The following is a 27962-nucleotide window of genomic DNA, read 5'->3' as shown; positions in this document are numbered from 1 at the left end:
CAGCTGACACTGGTCGAGGGCCGCGGTCGGCGTCCGGGGGACACGATGATGACCTCCCAGTGATCCCCTCCCCCTCTTCTCACTCCCGACCGAAGGAGTATCTCGTCCCCGGAGGCAGGGCGGGGCACCGTTCGTCACTTCTCAGCTGTCCCGTGTCGCCCCATCTGACACCGCGCGTGAGCCGCCTGACACCTGACACCGCCGAGTCAGGGGTCGCCAGGCACTGCTAATTGCGCACGTGCACACATAAATAACACCGAACGGAACTGCCGCGTCCACCGGGGAGCGAACGGGTGGCGGCGGGGCGGGAGACATGGATGAGGAGATTCGAGATGAGCCTAATGGGCGTGGGAGCGATAGCTGGCTGATGATGGGGATGAGGGCAGTGATGCTTTACAGATGGCGTCTTTATCGGCGTGATCAAATCTCCGATGAGATTCAAATGGAAGATTCGAAGAAAAAAATGCTTAACTGATAACTCATAGGTATTGCTCAGTTCCTTGAGAACCGTCATTTGCTAATAAAAATGCAAGAATTCCAATGTAAGGAAGGTTATTACACAAGCTACTCATTGAGTGAGCTACTGCTTCTCTGCTGCTGGAAACGCACCTTTCGATTGTTTTAACTTGTGAACTAACTACGACACATCAGTAATCCCAAAAAAAGAATCGGTTCATAGGCACTCAGCTGATGTTGATATTGAATTGCATCCCCCTGACAATTTCTCTCCTATTTAATTTCAATTTCTTCTATACCTGCTCTCTCTCTTTCTCTCTCTCTCTCTCTCTCTCTATTTATCTCTCTCTCTCTCTCTCTCTCTCTCTCTCTCTCTCTCTCTCTCTCTCTCTCTCCTTCCCTCCCGTTTCCACCCTTTCGCTGCCGGACCGGGCACTTTGTCCACGTGGCCGGGAGATCTATTTCCGGAAAGGATGTTCGGACAGGAACCGTCCGCCCTAAGAAAACATGCACTTCCGAGAAAGGTTAATAAGCTTTGAGCAGCTGCCGAACTGTTGACTTTTGACCCAAAGCAAGCCGTCTGCAAAAACAATCAACATAAATCTAACACGTTCCTAGTGTTTTGAAATTCAGTATTTCCTTTCCTCACCACGCTTTAGGAATGCAAAATTAGTCGTCGAGAGCTATAACCAGCAACAACAAATCCTGGATCATGTCCAAAGCGTTTTGTTTGTGGCATCATACACACACGAATTTATGTTAATGCTATGAATGGGAGAGCACAAGCATTCCCCAAGCAGCACGGTGCCAGCTGTTCCCAGTGGGGTCCTCTGATAGCCCAGGTCTCCGGTCGTCGGTATTGGCATATACGAGGAGCCATAATCTGATACCCATCGGCCAGCGCGGTAACTAAGTTACTGCCCATGGAGACTCCCTCCTTCCGCGCCCGGTGCTATAAACTATACTCGGTGCTCCCCTCTACTGAATGCTAATACCGCTGATGGGGGCTACTATAGTGTTTATACAGCGTCGGGGGCACCCTTTTATGGAGGGCTGCTGTTGATATAAGGTGTGACCGCCCGCGTGGCGCCATGGTAAGCAGCGGCAGCACGTTATTTGTGGAGCAGGTGTGAACTGAACTCTGCATGAAAAACGCAATTGTTCTAAGGTAGGCATATACAGGATGACGTACGTTATGCCACGATCTCGAAATGAAATCAACTGCAGGCAGTGACAGCAAATTCGTATATTGCCGTTTCGAAAAAATTGTACCCTTGTTGACTACATGGGCGATAGCACAATTGGCCCATTCTGCGCCCGCCGACTGCGAGTCATTCATTCGTCGTACGGGTCACAAAGACCCGCGACAGAGCGGGTTAGATCTTCTGATGCTGGAGCTTTTAATTTTATTCTGCAAACAGTTCGTTCCTGAAAAAAGTCTGCGCAATCCTCGCAATGATTAAAAGACATACAAATGAAAATAAGACCTCATTTTGGCTAAGCATTTGCGCCAGAAGGATGTCCTTATGATCGTTATGGTTTTTTATATACCTTCGTGTAGTTTATATGCATAATTCATGTATCACCTGGACGTATAATTCCAACGTTTTTGTTTTTCGTCGACTCGTCTGTGCTCATCGGAACCACAGCAAATCCTACTGAGAATTGTCACTTTTACTCTGGATATTTCGTAGAAAGCGCTATTCCCCTCCAGACGCTTCGCTTCAAGTTTTAAACTATTCAAATTAAAGCAATCATCTGTGAAACACCACCCACAGAAAATGTCGATCGTTTCCTAAATGCCGACAGTTCAAATCAACGTTGACAGAAAACGGCCTATCTCGACTCATTCGGCACCTGCATCCCGAGTCGGGACGGTGTTGCCAGGTGTTGCCAGACCGACCGGACCAGGCAGCGGCGCGGGCCGGGCCAGGTCGCCAGGAATGTGATGGTATTTGGAGGCCCGGCGCTCCCCGGCGGGCGGGCGGGCGGCCCCCCATGGCACGGGCCGGCCAGCGCAGCATGCGCCGCCGCCGCCGCCGCCGCCGCCGCTGGCCACCAGCCATGTCCAGAATGTGATTCATTTGTTTTTATGCTGCCCAGTGCGGTATTGTTTAAATGCCGGCGCGGGGCGGCCGTCCATAGCCGCAGCCAGCGCCAATGACACGGCGCTCATAACCGGAATCTAATTTGCGGCGTCGCTGGGACTCGGAATGTGTGGGAACGGGTCCAGTGTGCGCGGTGCGCCGCTCGTAAACTCTCGATTCGGACTGGATTATGTTCGGTAAATAAGTCCGGACGGCGGGGTACCGCCCTGGCGACGGTTTGCGCCGAGGGAGGAAAGGTAGCTGCCTCGCTGGTCAGTGTCTCACTCCTCCGAGCTGTCTGATAGGAAGGCCGAGCCTGCCACAGTGCCACATACGGTACGCAGGGGGCTCGTGATCCCCACAGGAGGGTATCAGCCACATCTAGCTCAGGGGTCCTCTGAGCAGTTTATCATTGCAGCGGAGGAAGATAAGAGGGCCGATGGTTTTATTAGACCACTGAATTGCGATGAATTTCTTGTTTATAAGCTCGTTGAAGCTACTGAAATGACAATGGCTTATAGCTGGATGAACATATCAAAGTAATGGAGGCTAGTATTTCACAAGGGTATATTTTTATCGAATCGCGTGCATGGAAAGTCAAGTGATGAAAAGAATTTATTATGACAACTGTGGCATTATCAATTTAATTTCAGAGATTCACTGTGTCACTGTAATTTCAGAGATTCAAGCTGTGTCACTGCAACTACGTTTGTAATGAAATTCATTCTTTACGGACATGCATGTAGATATCGCACCGTTGTGCACATATATTGTACACCATACATTTAGGCATGTTGTATTGTCCATAGAGCAGCTTTAAAACATTTCTATTGACTGGCCTATGATGTGTCAAATCGTTATTTTCCTTGCCCTCTATAATGTTATCGTAATCGGTTACTTACAGTACTTTTATGTACAAAATTGTAGGCAATGTAGGCTCGATTTCAAATGGGATTTCTCCTTAGGATTCAACTCTGGACTCCTACCTCTTGTTATTCGTCAGAACTGGTACAGCTGGTACGACCACCTACCAAGGATACAAATGTAGCAGATTAAAATGACAAACGCTTTAGCTCAACTCTCCAAGGATACAACGGGCTGATTAACCCGCGCCCCGTAGGGGGGGGGGCCGAAACGGCCCCCCCTGTCCTTTTCGGTCAATATCTCCTAAACGGCTGGAGATATCGCCACCAAACTTTCAGGACCCCTCCGGGCATCAATTTTACACATTGTGACCAAAAATTTTTCCAGAGGCTATGATAGGTTGGCCACAAATGACGTCAGAGTGACGTCATGTTCTGTCATTTTCGACCGAAAAAAGACCTTCGCGAGAAGACCTGTCAGGACTACAGCTTTGAAGATACAGAAAAATGATCAAGACATAAAAGGTGTAGAATTGACAGGGCTACAAAACTGCTATCTCGAATTTTTGAAATTTGTGAGTTTTGACCCCCAAAAATTAAAAAAGCATTTTTTTGGATATATTCGCCAAAAATCCAAAAAGTTTTTTGAGTTTCGAAAAAAACCGGAATATATGTGATAGTGCCTACCGTCTTCTATCTACATACCAACTTTCAGATCGATACCTCGTTTTTTGGCCAAGTTATAGCGAAAAAACTGTTCAAAAATGATGACGTCAAATTTTCAAACTCAATTTTTGGCAATTCTAGAACTCGTAGAGCAAAACGAAGACCACCATTAGACTCCCCGTGACGAGCTGCATCGAATCGATACCCATTTTATGCAAAAATATCAACTTTGAAATTTGACCTAATTTGACCTGACCTTGACCTGACCTTCACAAAAACGTGACCTAGGCTGGCCCCAAAGGCTGCTTAACCCACATAATCGCATTTGTCATGTAAAATGGACCATAAAACATGCATCACACGACACATTCATATTGTGACCCCCGTGACCTGACCTCGCTGTGACCTGACCTGGTATCAGTGACCTCAGATAGCAAAGTATGTGTTTGACGAACAATGTACCATCGATGGTTTTCAATAAATTACCAATTTACTCGCTTTCACAGCACATTTCTTGAATTGCCTGTGAACGGTGAAAATCTGACCTTTGACCTGACCTGTGACGTCATCGGTTTGACCTAGGTCAATGAAATTTGGTCACAAGGTAGTTCCCGGGTGGGGCTATCGAACGCCGTTTGAATTTTGAAAATCGGCCGGTAACTTTTCGAGATCTTAGGGGGGGGGGCCGATACGGCCCCCCCCCCTACGGGTGGTAGGGTCCGCCGGTAGCCCTACGGGGCGCGGGTTAATGTTCGTTTTTAGCTGAGTTATCCTCGGTTACCAATGGCGGCCGATTCCCATTTGTACAATCGCCGAATCAGGAAAATGGCACCAGTACTGGGGTGATATTAATGACACGGCCCGTCGGCTTCTTGTCGCCTTTTCACCAAGAGCAATTCTATAAATAATCCTCTGTGTGCCATCGCGAGGGGCGTATCACAAACGATTGCATAATTTGCACAGCAGCATATCAAGAACTTCATTAAATCACGGCGCCGAACATTGCAGGTGCCGACGCGGCACCAACGGCCAACGGATAGCGCCCATTGTGCCTCTGCGATTCAGCGCGGCTTCAAATCAATGGATCGAGCAGTGCGCCGCCGAGGCCATTGTGGTGCGTCTGCAGCGCCGCATCCGCCGCGCCGCCGCGCCGGCGCCGACACAATATATGACGCCTATTATCATCCGAGCTTTGAATTCTCTCCATTTTGATTTTGTCCGGCCGGCGGGCGACCACCGGCGCCGAGATGACCCCCGCCGCGAGCGCCGCTTTGACGAACGCGGCGCGACCCGACTGCGCGCCCGAACGCCAGAAGTAATGACAATTGTGCACGTGGGAAAGCTTTTTGATTCCAGCCGTGACTCCATTATCATTCACGATTGACAAAACTAATTACCGGCCGAGAGCGGTGGGGCGCCGCACGCCGGCCGGCCACGCCGCAAAATGGCGGACGCGCCGCCGGCAGCTGCCGCGCTGCGCCGTTGCACGCAGCCCGAGAGGCCGGCCCAGGGCTGGGAGCAGCACGGGCGGGGCGCCGGCCCGGCCTTTCAGCGGCGCTCCAGGAAAATGGTGACCTCCCACCGGTGGGAAAAACGGCCGACATGTGTCGCGTGCCCCGGGAGACGCCAGCGCAGATGTGCACCACAGAAAGGGTGTTTTATATGCCGCTTTCGTTTTATTTGAACTGACAATGTACTCAGGCTGGGGAAAATGTGCGAATCTTCAACCATTCCCAAGGAAATGGAGCGCTGTTTCATGTTTTCAGGAGGAAGTAGCCTAAATTTGTCCTATATTTCAAAGCGTTTTACAGTGTATTGTTATCCGAAATTATTCGCTAATCCAGCCCAGCCGTCATTTCGCATGTGGCTGATCAGAGCGGCGTACATACCCCAAATATTCTGCTTCACTGCTCCCAACAGCGACTGAAATCTGAATATAACTTATCAAAACAATGCTTTAGGTACCCGAAGGCCCGTATCACCATTTATTTGGACACATAAAAGTATGATGAAAACATGCGCTCCAAACACTCAGCTAATAACAACAATGCCAAAAAATGTATTTACTATTTACAGCAAAAAGCCTGTTTCTGTTCGACCGTTCCAGAAGTCTTTTGCTTTGCTCAATATTGCTCTTTGATATATAAAACAAAAGGAGTTGGATAGAAACGGAGTGCCGGCCTAATGTCACTATTTTCAGCATTCTTCTTTCTTGTAAGGATAAAGCTAGATTGACCTCTTGCCATTTATTTTGCGAGGCTTATGGTAGCTTTTCACAGGAACGACACCACTGCTTGCCGACTGTCCACCTGCCACTACTGATCGACCTAGATAAATTGGAAGATAACAAATATGTATTTTTTCACTGTAGGCATGCCATACTGTATGGGCAAAGCTATAGGGGAAACCCGGGAGGTATGGGCCGGTTTTGTAAAAAGGCAATTTTCTTCCAGTGGGCAGTGGCTAGACCCGGTTTTTCACTCTGTGCGCGTGAAATTGCCTTTCGCCTGCAAAGTGTGCCTGATATTAGGCATCTGGGATCAACTATTTTGTCTCGAGATAACTTTCAATAAATAATGTGCTTTTTCGATCCATCAAAATACACCGGGAGGTATGGGCCATGGCCCGGGAGGTATGGGCCGGTGCCATGTTTCCTATTCTTTTCTCGACAATGAGAACAATACTCGTAGCTGGTATCTACCCTGATATCTCTTAGAGCCCAGGAACCGCATAAGCGGCCAGCAGCTTACTTCATGGAGGTTTCTTAGGCACATATGTATTTTGGTAAACTCAATCATGCGCCATGAAATAAAATAAATAATATTTTTCTGTTCGAATGAAATTTGAAGTTAAATTTTCAACCTTGCGCGACAAAAATAAAACTTATTGAAGATGACAATCAATGAAAGCATATTTTTATTGATTTTGTATCGACGGGGGTGGGTGGGCCGAACCTCCCGGTTAGGACGCCAAAATTTGCATAGCATCTTAGCACATAATCTTGCAAGAAAGCTTCCAATTGTCTATCCAGTCTTAATTTGCATGCTTAACCCTCGCCGGCACAGGGGGGGGGGGGGGGGGTTGATGCAACCCCCCCTAAGGTTTTTCGCAAATAACTCGCGTAAAAAGCGGCCGATCGCGACGAAACTTTCAGTACCCTCGCATTGATTAATTTTACACGTTCCCTGAAAATTTCATGACCCTGACCCCAATGACCTTTGACCTGTGACCTCTTTTCCGTGACCATGTTTGGCGGAAATCGCGATTCGGCGTATGCCGGCTTGCATTAGCTGCGCGTTTGCAAGCTTTTCGTGGTTTCAAACGTTCAAACATGTGATTTGATGTTGCTCCCATACATAAGGGTGGGTGTCAAGGTCACCTGAAGGTCAGGTCAGGTCATTGACCTTTGGTGACCTCGGGTGACCTCGGTTCACTTTTTCGAGTTTTACATGTTTCTAGGCTAGTTTTTGGAGCTGAATTCGAATTTAGCAACCATTTGAACATTTACGAAGTAGTTTTGGTGCCTTCGTAACATGTTACGAAGCTGCCAGACGCGGTTGACACGTATTACGAATACCCGTCACAACCCCTACCGGTTGACCTGACCTGACCTGACCCGACCTGGTCTAAATGCTTAAAAACATCATCTCTGATCAAAACTAACACGATATTCGTGATCAGCACCCCGGAAAACCACATAGCAGCCACACTTTACGACTTTCTAACAGGTCCCGATTTTCCCGGTTTTCGGGTCATTGACCTGACCTGGAAGGTCACCCGATGACCTAGGACTTTAAAATGGGGTATCATCGGCTTCCTCTCGTGACGGGCAACACGCTCGTTTTTTCCGCGAAGCTCTAGCTCAATCAGGGGCCAAACGCGAGGGGGGGGGGGTCGTACCAACCCCCCCCCCCCTTGTGCCGTCGAAGGACGCAAAATGGCCTGTGCCGGCGAGGGTTAAACATTATGTTAGCATTCGTCTGACATCATAAAACGAGTCTGGTTCAAATTTATCACAAATTTTCTGTATGTACAGTATTTTACTCGAAGAGGGCAAAAACGCTTTATCACCGCTCATTGCCAAAGAAGACTGAGGAAGATTTTGAAAATCACGTGGGTTGTATAACGGAATGGCTGCTACCAGTTTACGCTGTCAAATGTGTAAAAATACGCAACACTTCTTCAAAACTGCGATGGCCCATACCTCCAGGGGGCCCATACCTCCCGGGTCTCCCCTACCTTTATTTTTACTGCCGTTCGAGTAATGAACTGTCGTGCATTGCCAATTCCCCGAGCCCTGAGGAACACCACGTTCCAACCAGCAGTTCAATCACCAAAGTTGAACTGGCAGCATTGACAATGCATTAGCCAATGGTGTGATTTAGTGCGGCATTGTTGCGCACTGCTGCATCCATCCATTGTTTACTGGTTGCTATGACGACCGCAGAACTGGCGTGGCGCGCCAGGAATGTATCCTTCTCGTCTGGACTATGACCACCCGCGCACTGCCTGCCACCGCCCGCTGCCGTCTCGGCGAGTCTCGCGGCGTCCGCCCAGCGGCGGCCACTGCCGATGGTGTTCGGCCCACGAGGGGGTGCACGATCCGACCAAATGACGCATGTCATCGCCGCAGCGGCCGATGCCATCAGCTCGGCTCCGGCAAGCCGCTGGGAAAGAATCGCCGGCTTGATTAAACACGGTGATTGCAACTTCTGGTGGCGAGAGGCTCCCACGAGAACGCTGGCCACTGCTGTGTGGGGTATGCACGCGCCGCAATGGAATGGGAGTGACTTGGAGTACGGTGTGGTATGCGGAGAAGGAAGTGGTTTCGCGAAGTTAGTTTCTCTGGATTTCCCTGCACGTCGGCTAAGTGTTTGTTCAGCTGAGCATTTCAAAAGTTGATCGACTCACATTTACAGCGTGAGATCCGTCACTCGTGGCCAGAAACTAGAAAGTATGAACTGCTTTCCCATTCTGTTTGTTCGGCAATGACAACATCGCATGACACTAAATCAAATTACTCTAAAGAAACTTCAAAACTTCATTCAGCCTGTCTAGCCGTTTGCCTTTGCTTTAATTTTTGAAAGGCACTTTAGCACCAACCAAACTCAGAAAAATAATTAATAAATGTAACATACTATTCAAACACTTTCTCTCACGTCTCGCAAAGATGCTTGACTTGGGGATCAATCCGGGAAAAGGCCAAAAACGTCCTCACCTTCCTTAGTTTGGCTGAAGGTTTTGTAAAGCGAGGTTAATTTTGCACAATTATTTCTTATTTGCATTTTTACACTGCTAATAACTATGTAGCACTGTAGGTAACTGGGTAGACATAGAAGGCAGTTTGCAGGGGTGCACGGTGTTCCAAGCCAGTTCCAAGTTCCAAGTTCCATTCGACTGGCTTTATAACTAAACCAACTACAATGTCCATTTCTTTCATGGGTGCCAACCACCCTTCCAATTAGACCGAGAAACATATGACCGATCATTTGCCCCGACACCCAGCTTGTTAGCAACAACACCAAAGCCGCCAATTCCTGATACCATACACCACTGACACCTGTCACCTATGTGGTATTATGACTTTGCGGCTCCTAAATATCAGCTGCATGGGGAGCTGCAATAATTGCGCACCTATTTATTGGACTGGTGGTAGGTTTATTTTAGCTAACGAGATTGCACCTGCACCGTGAAATGAACGCGACAATGCAGCCAGTGTGGCACAAACCAACTGAATTCGGCATGAGTGATTTGCACCAATAACAGAAAGTGTGCCTGCACTGATGGCGTATAATCATGCCGTTGTTACTCCCATACATGCTATTTTCTAGTTCATGATCTGTTATGGAAGGACATCAGTGACTGCATTTGAAGCTGTTTTGAAACGAATAAAGACTGCCCTTATCACTGGCGGTGTCAACTCTTTAAAAGTTAAATAAAGAGCCGCAAAATTATTACGTTTGCTTTTGATACTAGAGGGAACGAGCGCCATTGAAAAAGAGCAGAATTCGTGTGGTTGCAAGTTGCAACGATTGGTACAGATGGGGAGTAAATATGTTATGAACTCGTGCCAAAATTAGGCCTTTGAGTCATTTTGAACTTCTTGAACGCTCGCTCTACAAAATAAACATTAAATAATTGCTTTTCCAGATATCTAACTGTATGTTGCATTTTGCTTGGATTCCTAAAAATCCCCGAATATACACGTAAGTCGACACCACGCTGTTGAATTTGTTCTATCATAGCATGTAAGTGCATGTCGTGATAGGAACCAAATTCGCTGGTGCTGGGTTGAATTATGAACGTACTGAAATGTACGTCGAGTTCACAATGCAACAAATGCAAATTGCAAAGCAATGTGAAATATTTATTTACGCGAGAAAATAAAAAATAAGATGCATCACATCAGGTTAATCACTTCTATGTCGTTTTTACTCGTTTTACCAACAGCCATGAAACTGACATGCAGCACAAGAGAGCTCGTCAACTATGCTAATTCCCTCTTGCCCCCTGAGGACCGCGACAAATTGTCGGAACGCCGATGACCTATCGGTTATCGGTGCTGCACAGTGGGCCCTGTACCGGTGTCCTGCCGGGGTGCAGATTCGCCTCACGTGCGGCTCTTCATCACACTTGAGACTCGTCACAAATACTGAGCCGGCCTCTACCCCTCCACAAATCACACCACATGCGATATATTACACAAATACAGCCCGTCCGTATTCAGTCGGCGAGACACTCAAAGGTAATCCCTATATATTTCCCCGTAATACCACTCTGCCGCAGTAGTAACGTTAAACAAGTTGAGCCTAGATACGACCGAACGCTATTTCAACTGTGTCATACCCAAAAGTTAGTGATCGTAACTACAATTGCTCTCGCCAGCAACAATCGTATGCAATTTGCTCCTATGCAGGAAACGGCAGCCATATCTCATTGACCAGCTCTTCGGCAGGTTATCGCCGATTCAGCGGATTAGTCTCGGTCATGTCGATTGAGATCAAAGCGGCATATCTCTGGTGAGGTTCAGAAGGCCGTCTGACGACCGCGCGACTGCTTGCGACAATCTCAGACCTGGCGCGGGTCACACAGATTGACCCGGACATATATACGCGTTTTTCGGGCTTAGCCTAACCAAATAAAACACCGTTTAATTTACCCTAACGAAACTTAAGCTAACATTTTTGATCGTTTAATTGCAAGTTAGCCTAAATCTGGCTTATGCTGATATGAAGGGAATATGAAGGAGCCGTTGAAGCAGAGCCAGAAAACTTCGCCACGGTTATCATGCGACCAGCTGAGCTTTCCGCAGATTGGGAGACACTGCTACGGAGTTGAAGATGCTAGTCCACGGGCGTAATTCTTTTTTCCAATCAAAGGAAGGCGCTACACGGAGTATATCCCAGTGCGTCATTGTCAAGTGACTTACAACACCTTTATCCGGCCAGCTGTCTGCGAGGTGTAGTGGTTGGTTAGTGCACTCGCCCCGTGTTCAGAGGACCGAAGGTTCGAATCCCGCCGGCGGCTGAATTTTTTAGCGCGTTGTAGGTTTGTAGGCTGTAGGTTAGATCAAGTTAGGTTAGGTTAGGTTGTTAGTTTTTGTTTGGTTTGGTTACAAAGAAGCATCTTCAGGTATAGTGCCTACCTTTGGTTGGAAAAAAGAAACACGCAGTCCATGGATGGCTCACGCCGCGCTACATTTGTGAACAGGCATTAGTGACGCAGTTCTGAGTCCACGGGTCCGGCACTAACATCAAATTCGGTTGATACGTTCAGAGCATATTCCTGCAGGAATATTCACCGCGGACGGTAAATTTCCCGAAAATGGCCGTTCGGAGTCGTTCCCGGATGTAATAGGTGTTCTCTATGTGATGCCACAATGCGTGCGTGGTCCTCGGCATCAGTATTTCGGCTCGTGGGTCGTTCACATAAATCTGAGCGAATGAGGGTGGCTGGTCTCCGTTGGCTTCGAGTGGTTCAAGTCGGTGCCGCAGTCCGCACCACATGTACACGGCACGTACCCGCCGGTGCCAGCAGGCTGTGGCACCCGCCACGGCTCACGCGCAGACATCGACGACAGGGCCAGCGCCGAGTTCAGACTTCAGATGCCTGGAAAACTGACGGAAGGTACGCGCTTCCACACCGTCGCCAGCCCAAAGATGGCGCAGCACAGGTGGCGGGGCCGGCACGGGGTCAAGGAGGACCTCCCCCAACCCACCCACCCCACAGCAGAAGGCGGCACGTTCACCCAACCACCGTAAGGCCGCACGCGCTACGCCAGCCTGCAGCCGCTCCCCTAGCATCATAGCATTCGTTTGCACTAGAACATACAGGGTGTAACGAAATTATCCGGACATCTATTTTTTTCGCCATATCTGCTCGCACAGTTTCTTGTTTAATGTGGAAGCTGGAAAATTGGATGAATGCATATTATCACAGACGGTGTCTCGGTCCAAACTGTATTCGAGCCGGCCAGGTAGCCCCCGGGTCACAGAGGCAACGCCACCACGGTTCACATACGAGTGTCATGAGCGCATGTCACGAGCGCAAGTACGCGTGCACCGGCGCGGCGGCCGCCAGCTCAGCTCCATGACACTCCTCCACCCCGAATACTTGCACAGCATGGACAAACAAATAAATATGCACCTCACAGAACAAATAACAACTGAAACAAAACGCCTACTCATAGCTCGCCACGTATCGGTCTGGGGGCTGCAGGGTGGACCGGTCTCTCAGCCGGTACCGCGGCGCGCTGGGAGAGGGTGCGGACGGCGGGACGGTGGTCACACCCGGCGCGGGCACCGCTCCGGTCAGCCCGGGCGGCGCCGGAACAGGCGGCCGGCCAGGAGCAGGCGCTCGATCAGGAGCCGGCAGCCGGTCGGGAGTGGAGGCCAGTTGTCCGGGAACGGGAGCATGCCGTGCAGATGCAGCGGCGCTCTCCGTGACCGGATCAGGAGCAGGTATCGGTGTCACTCTGGAACGGAGAGGATCGTTAGCGACATGCGGAACAGCTGAATATCGCTCACGAACCTGGTCGGCGTGCCGCACAATCACCCTTCCGTCATTTAGCTCCACAGTGACCTTAACCCTCTACGAACACTACACAACCGGGCGCCCACCGACAACGCTCCAATCCCTGCAATCTATCGACAGCAGGCACATACACAGGGTCACCCGGGTTCAGACATCGTTCACGGGCATTTCGATCACGGTACGTCTTTTGAGCCTCCTGCTGTCTCCGTATACGCTCCTGCCTATCTGGTAGCACACCATCTAAATGAGTGCGTGGCACACGACCCAGAAATAATTCGGCGGGCGTACATGAGGTCGTAGTATGCGGTGTTGTGCGGTACCTAAACAGAAATCGAGAGACCTTGGTCTCAATGGACCCCGAGATCTGTTTGTACAGCCCGTTTATGAAGCTTTGCACGCTTCTTTCGGCTAAGCCGTTTGATTTGGGTGATAGGCTGGGTGTCGTTAAGTGCCTGATCCCATTTACACTGCAAAACGTTTTGAATTGCTGTGATACAAAACACTGGGCGTAGTCTGTCACTAGCACTGTTGGCACTCCCCAGCACGCAAACGACGCTCGTAATTTTTCAATCGTGATCAGTGAGTCGGAGGAACGAGTTGGGTAGACGTCCATCCATTTGGAGTGGGCGTCGACTATCACCAGAAACATCTATCCGTTAGCCGAGCAATAGTCTACATGGACTCGCTGCCGGGTCGAGTCGGCCACTGCCAAGGATGCAGTGGAGCGTCAGGGGCCCTGCCCTTCAGTTCCTGACACTTCACACAACACTTCACGATATCACGAATGTCGTCATCGATTTTTGGCCACCAAACATACATTTTAGCCAACATTTTGGTTCTACACTCGCCAGCATGACCTTCATGTAATAACTTTAACATGGCACCCCGTCCCTGCGGCGGGACTCGTGACCCCCACAAAACACAGCCATCCTGCACACTCAGTTCACCTATACGGGACCTGTACGGCTGAAAATCAGGGCTGAGGGAAACACTATTGACATCCGACCAGCCATCTCTGACATATCGATGTACCGCTGACAACACGGGATCCAGAGCGGTCCACCGCTGTATCTGGGACACATTCACTGGGGATGAGTCGATGAACTGAAGTAAATGGACAGTCTCAGCCGGAATTGGAACGCTCGAACAAGCCTTCTCGCACGAAGGCAGCCTGCTAAGCGCGTCACAGTGGCCTTGCTTAGATCCTTGCCGGTACTCAAGGTGGTAATCGTAGGCCCCAAGCATCAGAGCCCAGCGGACCATCCTAGGTGACGCCATCACGGGCAAAGGTTTCTGCTCTCCTATGAGGCCTATGAGAGGCTTATGATCTGACTGTATAGTGAAAGTTCGCCCCGCTAGGTAATAGTGAAATTTCTTAACGCCGGTCACTACAGCTAATGCCTCTTTATCAGTCTGTGAGTATCTAGTTTCGGTGTCATTCAACGTGCGCGAATAGTAGGCCACAGGTCGCTCGCCCTGTGATGTCCGCTGACTCAACACACAGCCAATGCCGACCGGTCCCGCGTCACAGGCGAGAACCACCGGAAGGGCGGGATCAAAATGGGCTAGTACAGGAGGGCTAACTAGCATCTCTTTGGCTTTCCGAAAAGCAGACTTCTCTGCCTCAGCCCACTGCCAGGGCTGATCTGCCTTTAGAAGACGATAGAGCGGAGCCAAGACACTCGCCAGGTTCTCAAGGAATTTCCCATAGTAGTTGATTACTAGCCACTTACGCAGTTCCTTACCATCCCGCGGTTCCGGGGCACGGACAATCGTGGCCGTTTTCTCGTCGGTGGTCTCCACACCACGGCTGCTTATCTTAAGCCCCAGATAGGTCACGCTGCTGACGCTGAAGCTACACTTGGCCTTGTTGAGCCTAAAACCCGCTTCCTCCAGCCGTCTAAGAACCTGCCGGAAGGCCTCGTCATGCGCAGCGGCATCGACACCCGCGACTACAATGTCGTCCAAGAAGACCCCAACGCCAGAGATACCAGCCAGGACAGTTTCCAGCGTCCGCTGGAACAGCGACACTGCACTCGAATAGGCGAAGGTCAACCGAAGGGGTCGAAGAAGACCCCTCGGGGTGTTTACCGTGAAATACTCGCGGGCCTTTTCATCTAGCGGAAGCTGATTATACGCGTTTTTCAAGTCGATCTTTGAAAATATGGTACATCCCGACAGTTTTGAGTACAGTTCCTCCACACGCGGCAAGGGATACTGCTCTGCCTTAGCAGCCCTGTTGACGGTCAAGCGGTAGTCCCCACACACCCGTATTGACTGACCCCCAGCCTTGGGACAACCACCAAGGGAGCCACCCATTTGCTGTGCCGTACCTGTTCCCAGAGTCCGCCACGGATCTGGTCCTCCAGCTCGGTGTCCACAGCTTCCCTGAAGGCCAGCGGTACGGTGCGAGGCTTGAAGAAACGAGGCTGGACGTCCGGGTCTACGTCGATGCCGACTTCCCCGCCTCGATAGCAGCCCAGCTCCTCCTTGAAACGTCAGCGAACTCGTCCAGGATGGGCTGCAAACGGGTCTCCGCAGTCACTCAACAGATGGAGGGCCAGTCGAGCCTGATGTGTCCCAGCCAGTTCCTGCCGAACAGCCAGGGCCCGCCACCTTCGACTACGATGAGAGGTAGTCGCTGAGCCTGTCCGCCGTACTGAACGTTCACTGCAGCCTGCCCCATGACTGGCAGCTGCTCACCGCTGTAGGTCTTCAGCTTCACCGAACACGGTTCCAGCTTCGGCCCGCCACAGGGCCAGAGCTGCCGAAACCCGGCGTCAGAGCAGACCGACAGAGTCGCCCCGGTGTCCAGCTCCATCTCGACCTTCTGACCGTCGAGCGCTACCGGCACCATCAGCGGCGGTCGCCTGACACCGAGGCCGGTCCGGACGGTGAAAATGCTGTATGTACACCTCCTCACCGGTCCCGGGACTAGAACTCCTCGGTTGCATAGTGCCTAGAGTTGCAAAGTTTCCCTACCGCATTACCGGCATGCCGGTAATTTTTCATTACCGCAGTTTTTTTTGTGGTATCTGGCATGTCTTGCCGGTAGCATGCCGGTATTTTTGGTTTTGCACAAAAAAAATATTAGCATATGATTCAAACTTTGGACACTAAGAGGAAAATGTGGCATCTCTTGTAGGGGTAAACTGGAATCAACAATGCAGGTTTTTTAGTATGCCGGTAATTTGGTGGTGTTTTTGCTTTGGGCGTGGTAGCATGCCGGTATCCCCCCCCAAAAAAAATTGTGGGGCGGGGCGGTGCCGGTAGCAGCCTTTGGGGGAAACTTTGCAACTCTAATAGTGCCGTCCTCTCTGCTACCCTCCTGCGCGTCCGACCCTTGTAACGCGTCGCCATCAGCCGAGACATGGCGGAGGTACTCGGACGTGACCCCTGAGGCCACAGCTGTAGCACACCTTATCGATGAACGGGCACTTGGCCGGCTGATGATACCTCAGGCACCTAAAACAGCTCGCCGCCGTGCTGTCACCTGGCCCGGGCGTCGTCCTGTCACGCTGAGAGCGCAGCCGATCACCAGCTCTGGAGTCCGCTGCGCCGCCACCGCCGTCCCTGTAGCCGGCAGGAGCGCGGGCAGCACCGGCACCCCTAGAACTGCTACGCAGCCGCAGCGGACCCCGGGCACCAGTCAGCCGATGAACGGAGGCTCCATCTGCTCGCTGCTCAGCACCGCCGCTGAGCTCAGCCGCACTCGCTGCCGCCGACTCGTGTGCCTGAGCCAGCTGCTCCGCCGACTGGAGCGTCAGCCCCGGCTCACTGAGAAGCAAGGTTGCAGCAACTCGTTCCGTATGCCACAGACCAAACGGTCACGCAGCATTTCATTAAGGACATTAGGTGCGAACGAACAGTCTTTAGCCAGCTTACGAAGCCGCGCTAGAAAATTAGCAACTGTCTCACCGTCATTCCTGGAGCACGAATGAAACCGGAATCTGGCCACTATTTCAGATTTATCCGGCTCGAAGTGACTTTGCAAAACGCTGACCAGCTGATCGTATGTTTTCTGCCTTACAGTGGCTGGAGCAATAAGATCTTCCAGCAGACCGAACGTTTTTGCGCCGATCGCACAAAGCAGCACGGCCCGCTTCTTTGCTTCTTGATCACTCCCGATATCTTGCGCCACAAAGTACTGATTTAACCGCCGCGTATAAGCACCGAAGCACTCAACGTCCGCATCGAACTCGGGCGCCCTGCCCGCCATCGCCGCGTATTCGAGCCGGCCAGGTAGCCCCCGGGTCACAGAGGCAACGCCACCACGGTTCACATACGAGTGCCCCCAGCACGGATGTCACGAGCGCAAGTACGCGTGCACCGGCGCGGCGGCCGCCAGCTCAGCTCCATGAGACATATCTCTGGTATCTGCTCTCAACTCAGCAGTGACCTGACCTTGCGAAATGACTCTTGCTCTTAGTAAGAGTCGAGTCGCCAACGGTTTCATTTGAGAGTTTTCGTTCAACGAAGTGGAGAGAAGGGAGTACAGTTTCTCGTTTCGTAGTAAGGCTAAGTGTTAGTGGCATGGTGGCATGAGCCAGGAGCTGGTCTGTCAGCAGCTGGACATCAGCAGCAGCCAGTAGCACATCTGCCTGAGGCGTAACAGACTGGGACTTGGTGGCAGACTCAGTCCGGCGTCGATCGCAAAAGGCGCCCTTTGCCAAGTGGTGAGAAGAGTTGTCAAGATAGCGACTGGGAAACGCAAACAGACTCGAATTCTTACCAAGGCAGATAATAAGAGGTCCCACATCATGATTCACCATTACCCGCCCTTTAGCTTGGTTTTGCTGCCCTTCAAACTGAAAAAGACAATGAAATTGACGGGACAACAACCAGTCCACCACCTTTGGACTCAGGCCAGGGCGTTTCCACTGGTCGAAGGAAGAGATGAATGAGGTGGCCTGGTCGGATGGGAAGCCGTTCGAGCTGCGATATCCGTTGAGCCGTCAAATTGACCATGTGTGGGCTGCCAGCAGCTCGAACGGCGTCGCCCGGCGTCAAACATCCGGCCAAAATCTAGACCTGAAGCATGTTCAGCTGCTGTGTAATATTCAAGCCGTTCATGACGCCACAGAAAACCACTATCAGTGATAAGTATTACCGGCGCAACATCCTGGCTAGCGATTGGTTAGAGCCACTCAACCAGGCTGCACAGGTGGGCTCAGTTTCTGAACGTGTACTGATGCCTGATTCAAGCCGCGCAGTTTTCATGCGGGGCGGCGCACCACCATGAAGTCCCTAGCAGAATGATAAGTGATGCCGAGAGGACCTATTTTTCTTTTCAGCTTCACTGGGGGGCCAGCGGCATCACTGCGGGGGGCTATGCCCCCCCCCCTAGCATCTCAGAGGAAGTCCTGGGGGCCAACCATTTGTTTTGCCCCCCCCCCCCACACACACACACTTTTTACTCGAGGCCCTCTCGTCTAGGACGTGGTCACCTTCCAGAATAAACAAACTCGGTAAAAATAAGTTCCACGAATCCCCACGCACAGAGTACAAGGGACCCTTGTTGATCCAAGGAGGCCCTCTATCCATACTCGTCAGCGGAGGCCCCTGGAACTGATGCCCTGAGATGCGCTAGTGGATCTGAGGAGGCCCCAATATCCACACTGGTCTGGGGAGGCCCCTGACACTGGCGGTCTGAGAGGCCCGTCTGGCGTCTATCCACACTAGTTAGAGGAGGTCCCTGAGACTGGTGGTCTGGGAGGCCCCTCCATCCACACTAGTCAGAATTGGCCCCTGACATTGGTGGTCTGGGATCCCCCTACCCTCACTAGTCAGAAGAGGCCCCTCTATCCTCAATAGTCAGAAGAGGCCTCTGAGACTGATAGTCAGAGAGGTCCTAGTGAATCTGAGGAGGCCCCTCTATCCACACTGTCCTAGGGAGGCCCCGAGACTGATGGTCTGAGAGACCCTTTTATTTATACTAGCCACAGCTGCACAGGAGCCCCCTGAGATAAATGGTCTGACAGACTCTTCTATTTATACTAACCTAAGGCGCCCCTGGGATTGATGGTCTAACAGGCCCTTATGTTTATACTGGCCGGAAGAAGGCCAATGAGACTGATGGTCTGAGAGACCCTTCTATTCACACTGGCCAGAGGACTAGGCAATTGAGACTGGTGGTTTGTGAGGACCTACTATTCATAAAAGGCAGAGGAGGCCCATGAACTTAAGGGTATGAGAGCCCCTCATATTCATACTAACCAAGAGACGACCCTGAAATTAATTATCTGCGAGGCTCTTCTATTCATACCAGCCAGAGAAAACCCCTGGGATTGATGATCTAAGAGGCCCTTCTATCTATAGTTGCCAAAGGAGGCCCCTGAGACTGACGGTGGCCAGAAATGGCCTTTGAGACTGATGGTCTGAGAGGCCCTTCTATTCAAACTAGGCATGGGAGGCCCCTGAGAATAATAGTCCGAAGTCTCAGATACCTCCTCTGACTAGTGTGGACTGTGGATAGACGGGCCTCTCAGACCCTCAGAGGCCGGTATCCCTCAGAGGCCGGTATGGGATATTAGAGCTCAGTGAGAGCTTGTGTGGTGCCTTCAGTGGCCTTGTGGAGCCGTTAGTGTTCTCTGGCGCCGGTGTGTCCTCACTCCTCAGTCACCGGTGTGGGGCATTTAGAGCTCAGAGATACTGGTGTGGGGCCCTCAGAGGTGTCGGTGTGGGTCCTTCAGATGCACCTATAGAGCCTTGAGAGTTGAGATGCACACGTGTGTGGGCCCCAGAGGCGCCGGTGTGGGGCCCTCAGAGCCACAGATAGGTATAGGGCCTTGAAGGAAATGGTTCATTTTCCTGAAATTTGTATTTTACTACAGATTAATGATTCATGATCATAATTATCAGAAAATAAAATAAAACCTTTTTGTATGAAGGATTATTTTCCATATTTTAATCTAGGAAGAACTATATTCTATATAAAATTATGTTTATCGCGGAACCTTACAACGCGTTGACTAATCATATTGTGTAGTTCAAACATACCCATGCTGATTGGCTGACGATGAGGTGACTGCATTCCTCTGCAAGGCGCGCATTCCTCTGAAAGGCACTCTTTTTGGAATGAGAAATGGAATATCTTCGTCTAGGGTGATTGTTGAGCCGTAAAAGCCACAAAGAGCCAATCATCTTTGTGCTAGTCTCAGCTCAAGCTACAAAGTACAAAACTGCTATTCCAGTTATAAAAAAAACATGTGAAAAGTGGACTATTTCCTTTAAGAGACACTGGTAGGTATGACCTTCAAAGGCGCCGGTGTGTGGCGCTCATAAACACTGGTGTGGAGCCATTACAGGCGGGTGGAGCCGTTAGAGGCCTGAAGGGGCCCTTAGGTGCCTACAAGGAGCCTTCAGAAGCTGGTGTGGCACCCTTATGGAGATAAGCGTGTCTACTTAGCAGCCCTCGAGGTGCTCTCACGAGCTCTGTGGGGCCCTACCGAGCCGAAATATGGCCAGATTTTTTTTTTAACGGCCAGTTGCCGCCGCAGGGCTCTTAGGACTTTTATTCTCAGGGACCTCCTCTGCATAGTTTGAATAGAAGGTCCTCTCAGACCATCAGTCTCGAAGGCCTCTTCTGGCCATCATCAGTCTCAGGGGCCTCCTTTGGCAAGTAGGTACAGATAGAAGGGCCTCTCAGATCATTAACCCTCGCCCGCACATGGGGGGGGGGGGGGTAGTTGTCACCCCAGGTAGTTTTTTTCTGTTCTGCACTCAACATTTTTGAAGCTAGATGCCTGATTTTTCGTATAGCTGCTCCTCTATCCTTTCTCGATGTCCACTGAAAATGTCAAGTCTCTGTGATTTTGGGTTTCGGAGATATGACCTTGTTCATCAGGTCATGTCATGACCCAAATGACAAATACCCAATATCTTGCGTTGGCCATGGGTCTTGTGAGCTTTTGACACCTTGATTTCGGCCTTTTTTCCAGTCTTACCTCCACTATCAGTGAACATGTTGTTCGACGATATACAGATGCCAAGGTTAGGGTCAAGGTCAACCTAGGTCATCTGGAAACATTGCGTTTTAGGCAAGCGGAATTTACTTTTTGTGAAGTTTCTTTGACTGCATTTTTAGTAAAAGTTTCTCATTTCATGATCTCATGTAATATGGACACATAAACAATCGGTGCACACATCAGTATACACACAGACACACACAGACATACAAACACATATCATTGACATTGACCTAACTTGACCTGAGATGACCTCACCAGCAAAAACCTGGTCGGATAGTGTGACATAGAGGTTCTAGCTGGCTTGGCACCACAATACGGCATCGTCATCGGTATATGATCAGCAGCGCACTCGATATCCAACGGTGACCCAAAACAGTAACATTTTTTTAGTTTGACCTGACCTGGAAGGTCAATGACTGACCTGAGAAGGTAAAACTGGGCATCATTGGATTCGTCTTTTCCCAAAGAATCTTTTTAGTCTTTACCGCAAAGCTCTATCTGCAACAAGAACGAAATGGCGCGGGGGGGGTGGCAACCCCCCATGTGCGTTCTAGGATGGGAAGATGGCATGTGCGGGCGAGGGTTAATCCCAGGGGCTTTCTCTGGCTAGTATGAATAGATCAGCCTCTCAGATAATTAATTTCAGGGTCTTCTCTTGGCTAGTATGCATATGAATGGCTCTGATATCCTGAATTTCAGGGGCCTCCTCTACCTATTACGAACAGTAGGACCTCTCCAACCACCAGTCTCAGGTGCCTCCTCTGGCTAGTATAAATAGAAGGGCCTGTTAGACTATCAATCCCAGGGGCCTCCTCTGGTGAGTATAAACAGGAGAGCCTCTGAGACCAATAATCTCAGGGGGCTCCTGTGGTCAGTATAAATAAAAGGGCCCCTCAGACCATCAGTCTCGGGGGCCTCCCTAGAACAATGTGGAGAGGGGCCTCCCCAGATTCACTAGGACCTCTCTGACCATCAGTCTCAGAGGCCTCTTCTGACTATTGAGGATAGAGGGACCTTCTCTGACTAGTGAGGGTAAATGGCCTCCCAGACCGCCAGTGTCAGGGGCCTATTCTGACTAATGTAAATTGAGAGGCCTCCCAGACCACCAGTCTCAGGGACATCCTCTGACTAGTGTGGATAGACGGGCCTCTCAGACCGCCAGTGTCAGGGGCCTTTCCAGACCAGTTTGGATATTGGGGCCTCCGGCCTCCTCAGATCCACTAGCGCCTCTCAGGCCATCAGTCTCAGGAGCCTCCGCTGACGAGTATGGATAGAGGGCCTCCTTGGATCGACAAGGGTCCCTTGGAGTCCGTGCGTGGAGATACGTGGAACTTATTTTTACTGAGTTTGTTTATTCTGAAAGGTTACAACGTCCTCTCAACTCGAGACGAGAGGGTCCCGAGTAAAAAGTGTATGGGAGCGGGGGGCGGCAAAACATATGATTGCCCCCAGGGCCCCCTGGTTGGCCGCCGGGCCTGCGGGCTCGACCTTGACATCTCTAAACAGGACCTCGGGGAAGGGCAGGACACAGAGTCTGAGCCTTAAGGACAGGGCAGACACTGGCCATGAGGCTAAGATAAGACACATTAGGCACGTGAGGACTGGGTAGGTTGCAGGGTCCGAGGGCAAGGCAAGGCGCGGGTCTGAGGCTGTCATTACACAAGGCTGGAGAGCAGTGCCAGATTCAGGGCCTTAGAACACCTGATGAACACCACACCTGATGGCAGGGCAACACACACACACACACACAGGATCTTAGAGCAGGGCGAGAAACAGTACCTAAGGGCAGAGCAAGATATAAGGACACAGGTAGGGCACAAGGCCTGAATGTATGACAAGACAGGGTATAGGGCCTGAGGGCAAGACAAGGCTCAGGGCATGAGGGCAGAACAAAGCACAGGTTGTGAGGACAGGTAAGGGCATGAGGACGGGAAACGGCACGGGACCTGAGGACGGGGGACACCACAAGGCCTGATAGCAGGGCAGGGCACAGCGCCTAAGAGCAGTGGGACACGAGACCTTAGGGAAATGCAGTGTGCAAGGCTTGAGGGCAGAGTAGGACACAGGGCTGATGGCATGGGACAGCACAAGGCCTGATGACAGGGCAGAGCACAGCAGCTTAGTGCGAGGGTGGGGTCTGAGGGCAAGACAATGCACAAGGCTTAATGGCAGAATAGGACAGGGTCTGAGGGCAGGGCATGCACATGGGGCCTGGTAGCAAAACATGACGGGACAGGGCCTGAGGCAGGGCAAGGCATCAGGCTTGAGGAAGGACGCTGGGCCGGGGCATGAGGGCATGGGAAGGCACAAGACCTGATGGCAGGACAGGGCACAGCACCTGACGGCAAGGCAGGGCACGGGGTCTGATGGCAGGACAAGTGTACAAGGCTTGAGGGCAGAGAAGGGCACAGGGCCTCAAACTAGGGTAGGGCACGGGCGTAAAGATGGGAAGACAGCGCATACAACTTCAAGGCAGAGTACATACTCGTAAGGTATCGGATTTGAGGGCAGGACAGGGCGGGGCACAGGGCCTGAAGGAAGGGCAGGGCAAGGTACAAGACGTAAGGACAGGACACTGGGCAGGGCACATACCCTAGGGGTATAGTAGGGGAGGATATAACAAGGTGTACGTCTTCAGGATAGGGCAAGGCACAAGGAATGGAGAGGGCATGTTTGTGCTTAGGTACATAGTAAATCAGGGCACAAAGCAATCGAAAAGCAACATCTGTTACACAGTAAAAGACCGAGGCATGTTACTTATTTTTGCTAGCACTTTTCCGCTGACACCCTGTCATTCCAGTGTGGGACGCAGTGGTTCAAATTTCGCGAGGGCTTCGTCCCAAAGGCAGGGGGCTGCGTCCCCAAATGGGACGCAGTCAGTTTGTTAAAATATACCCTGAGTGTTTGAGAGAAATTGAACGTCGCGCTTATTGGGAGGTCGGATAGACCCACCCATGACACTCAGTTAAGAAAAAACTCGTAAAAGGTGGCCGATCGCGGCGAAACTTTTCGCATTCACGAGCTAATCAAAATTACACACATCATGACAATTATATGACCCCGAACCCCATGACCCTTGACCTATGGCGTGTTTCTAGAGACCATGGCATGGCAGAATCGCGATTCTGCGTGTTACCGCACATTATCGACGCGTTTTCAGACTATTTGTGTCTTTAAAAAAACGCGCCAACTTGTGGGATGATTGTAATACCATGCCTTATGGTAGGTGTAAGGGTCGCATTAGGGTCAGGTGGTCAAGGTTACTGAGCTTAGATGACCTTGCTTCACCTTTTCAAGTTTCAACATATATTAGTGTCCTTTTTGCAGATGTCGAATTTAGGATCCATTTTCAGGAGAGGGTTTGGTGCCAAAAAAATATGTTACGAAGCTTCCCATGTTACGAAGCTCCCTTTCAGTGGTGATTGACACCTACTTTGGCTACCTGGCATGACACCTAGGCTAGCTACTGGACACTGGTTGACCTGAGCTTACCTGACCAGACCTACCCCAGGCCCCAAATGCTGAAAGGGGATTCAGGTTCAGCGCAAAATTTTGAGCAAGATAGCACCCTCGCCCGCACATGCCATTTTCCCATCCTAGAACGCACATGGGGGGGTTGCCACCCCCCCCCCGCGCCATTTCGTTCCTGTTGGAGATAGAGCTTAGCGGTAAAGACCAAAAAGATTCTTTGGGAAGAGACGAATCCAATGATACCCAGTTTTAACTTCTCAGGTCAGTCATTGACCTTCCAGGTCAGGTCAAACTAAAAAATGTTGCTGTTTTGGGTCACCGTTGGATATCAAGTGCGCTGCTTATCATATACCGATGACGATGCTGTTTTCTGGTGCCAAGCCAGCTAGAACCTCCTTGTCACACTACCCGACCAGATTTTTGCTGCTGAAGTCATTTCAGGTCAAGTTAGGTCAAGGTCAATTATATGTGTTTGTGTGTCTGTGTGTATTCTGATGTGTGCACCGATTTTTTTTTGTGTCCATATTACATGAAATCATGATCTGAGAAGCTTTTACCAAAAATGCAGTCAAAAAAACTTCACAAAAAGTAAATTCAGCTTGCCTAAAACGCAATTATCTTAGATGACCTAGGTTGACCTTGACCCTGACCTTGACACCTGTACATCGTCGAACAACATGTTCCATGATAGGTGGGAGGTAAGACTGGCAAAAAAGCCGAAATCAAGGTGTCAAAAGCTCACAAGGCCCATAGCCAACGCAAGATGTTGAGAATTGTCCATTTGGGTCATGACATGACCTGAAAAACAAGGTCATATCTCCGAAACCAAAAATCACAGATCCTTGAAATTTTCAGTGGACATCAAGAACGGATAGAGGAGCAGCTATACGAAAAATCAGCCTTCTAGCTCTAAAAAGGTTGAGTGCAGAGCAGAAAGACTACCTGGGGGGGGGGGGGTGGCAACCCCCCCCCCCATGTGCGGGCGAGGGTTAAAATTGGGAGGTTTGTATTTCCTTTGTATTTCATTTTTGTAACCACCTGGTCGGGCAATGTGAAAGGGTTACAAATAAATATCGAAGCATGGATAAGATAGGCTACTATTTTTATTTTTCTTAGTTAAGAAAAGATCATTGTGTCAGGGCTATGACTAAAAATAAGTGGCCTAAATCCGATGAGAAAACAGGATTTGAGGGAACCCTAGGTTTGGCTCCTTGAGCCTCTGCCCCCCCCCCCCGTGAAAATCCCTTACAGGAGGCCCTGTAGCCCCCGGCCCCCCCACCTCAAAAAGTAGGTGGGCACTTGCCCACCTGGCCCCTCTTGTTCCTACGCCTATGCAATTTTGTTAATAGCCAAACTATCAAAAACAAAACACAAACTAATGTGTGTGGAATCAATAGTTTGATTTTGACACCAGATTGCCTCCATAAAAAATCAATTTCCTGATTGCCTTTTAGCATGCTTTGCATAAAAAAACAGTCATTATTTTGGCTGTATTTTTTGTGTGTGTGGTTAGCTTCATCATTTTTCTTTGCCACCTGCTAGCAGCACTGCCAATCAGTGTTTTACAAGAAGCATGCCAATTGGGGAAACTATGAAGCAGAAATAAAAACATTGATCGATCCATAAATGGATCTTGTACCTATGACCATATATGGGCATAAATGCAGCCCCCGCTATGACGGGGGCTGCATTTATGCCCTATGACGGGGTGCATTCAGTGTAACGGGACAATACTTGCGGTATTGAGTACACCCACTGAAGAGAAAAAGCTTCCATTTACCAAAGGAATGATAGTTAACGAGTAATACTTGACGAAAGTACGCACATTCACCCGAAAATGACGATATTTTTTGCAGGTTCTGGGCGTCCACTTTGCCAGACAATCAGCTGGCCATTCCATAAATGGATCGGCACTATGAAAAACTTTAGAAATTTATTTTTAAAACAATAAATACAAAATAGTAACTATTGAATAATAATTAATTTTGCTATAATTGACAATATTGTAAACAAATTAATACAAATAACTATTTACCATCTCTTAATTACTCACTTTTTCTGGCACGCTTCTTTCGATCAGCAATTGCAGTCAAACGTCGGTTGGCCTTGAGTCACAACTTACTTCAATAGGACCGCCAGTTAATTGTGCGCTGAGTGAGTACAGGCCTTGTGTGAATCACAACTTGCTAATGTCTTATTTTTCACTTGAAAGCTAGGATGCACAAAATCACGTCCATTTTTTCGTTACATGGTCATGGCCCTGCCCACTCCAACCTTTCATTGGTCAATCAATATTTGGATTTGAGCCTCGTCCTTTACCCAACTGATGCACAACCTAACAGAACGGCTTCCAACAAAGTATGGTTAGTTTTACAATTGTAAGGATGCCCTGCTCCATCAATTCAAAATGAAAAGTGATGTAACCATTAACAACACATGAGCCTAGTATCCACCATCTTCACACAACTATATAGCCGCCAAGATAAAGCAAAAAGGGATACCGGTATGGACTCTAGTCATGTCATGGCAGGCACAAGCTACCTACAGGCAATTTTTGCAAGAAGGTAGGTGTTAAAACAAAACAAAACAAGGAGACAAGTGACAACAATATGGGTGGGTGGAGTTCTTCTGGCTGTTTACTTAACCTGATCTATCATATATTAGGGAGAACAATATTTAGCTTACCTGTTGTAGGCACACAACGACCACCATCCTTGAAACTGCACGTGCAACAACAATAATGCTCAAGATATTCCGGCGTGCAAACAGCTGCGCCGAAATTGTATCTCAGTCGTGCTTCCAAATCGACGTAGCACATCGCTGCCAGATCTTTTACTGGACGAGGAAGGCCTTTGAGTACGAAGCAAACTCTGGTGGATAAAATATGAACTAGCAGAATCGTTTAATTGGCCAGGTTAGGGTAAATCTGGTTTAGGCTAACATGCTCCAAAGTTAGTATAAACTCGGATCTGGGCTGTTCCTATCAAAATACACTAGTTTTAATTTATGCTATCCAAAAAGTTAGGGTAAATTAAAATAAATTGAAAATCGGGTTTAGGCTAACGAAAAGTTAGCCTAAACCCGTTTCACAAAAGCGCAGTTAACACTGTCCCTTCGGTCCCGGACGGCGGCCATGGCTCCAGCTTCCAGCTCAGGCCAGAGGTCATCCCAGATAGGCATCGCCCGCATCCACACGGCACGCAGACGAATCCGTTTATCATTTCATTTGCATCTCATCGGCTGGACGGAGAGACGGAGAAAATGGCCGCTCTCGGCTGCTGAGACAAAGGCGGCGTGGTGTGACGGCTGAAGACGCCACGTCACCGGCGTTCGAGAGAACGAGCCACATTCGTTAACGTAGAGACACGAGACCTGTGGCTTGCTCACATAAATGATTATCTATCAGTCATCGGTGG

At 50.0% G+C, this 27962-nt stretch overlaps 1 long non-coding RNA gene across 2 annotated transcripts; it reads right to left on the bottom strand.

Moving 5' to 3' along the window:
* Positions 1 to 12517: 12517 nt before the first annotated feature.
* LOC122371360 lies at positions 12518 to 27272 on the bottom strand. Of its 2 annotated transcripts, XR_006254719.1 has the most exons (4): positions 27232 to 27272; positions 26600 to 26758; positions 15439 to 15626; positions 12518 to 13046 (listed from the first exon to the last, which is right to left on the bottom strand). It is a non-coding gene; the product is annotated as an uncharacterized LOC122371360 (long non-coding RNA). The 2 variants fall into 2 exon arrangements; XR_006254718.1 differs by lacking the exon at positions 27232 to 27272 and having other exon boundaries at positions 26600 to 27225.
* Between the last annotated feature and the right edge of the window lie 690 nt (positions 27273 to 27962).

Source organism: Amphibalanus amphitrite, unplaced genomic scaffold (assembly GCF_019059575.1).
Source record: "Amphibalanus amphitrite isolate SeventyFive unplaced genomic scaffold, NRLGWU_Aamphi_draft 001235F_arrow, whole genome shotgun sequence".
In the NCBI taxonomy this organism is placed as follows: Eukaryota; Metazoa; Arthropoda; class Thecostraca; order Balanomorpha; family Balanidae; genus Amphibalanus; species Amphibalanus amphitrite.
This window is presented reverse-complemented; position numbering and strand designations above follow the sequence as displayed.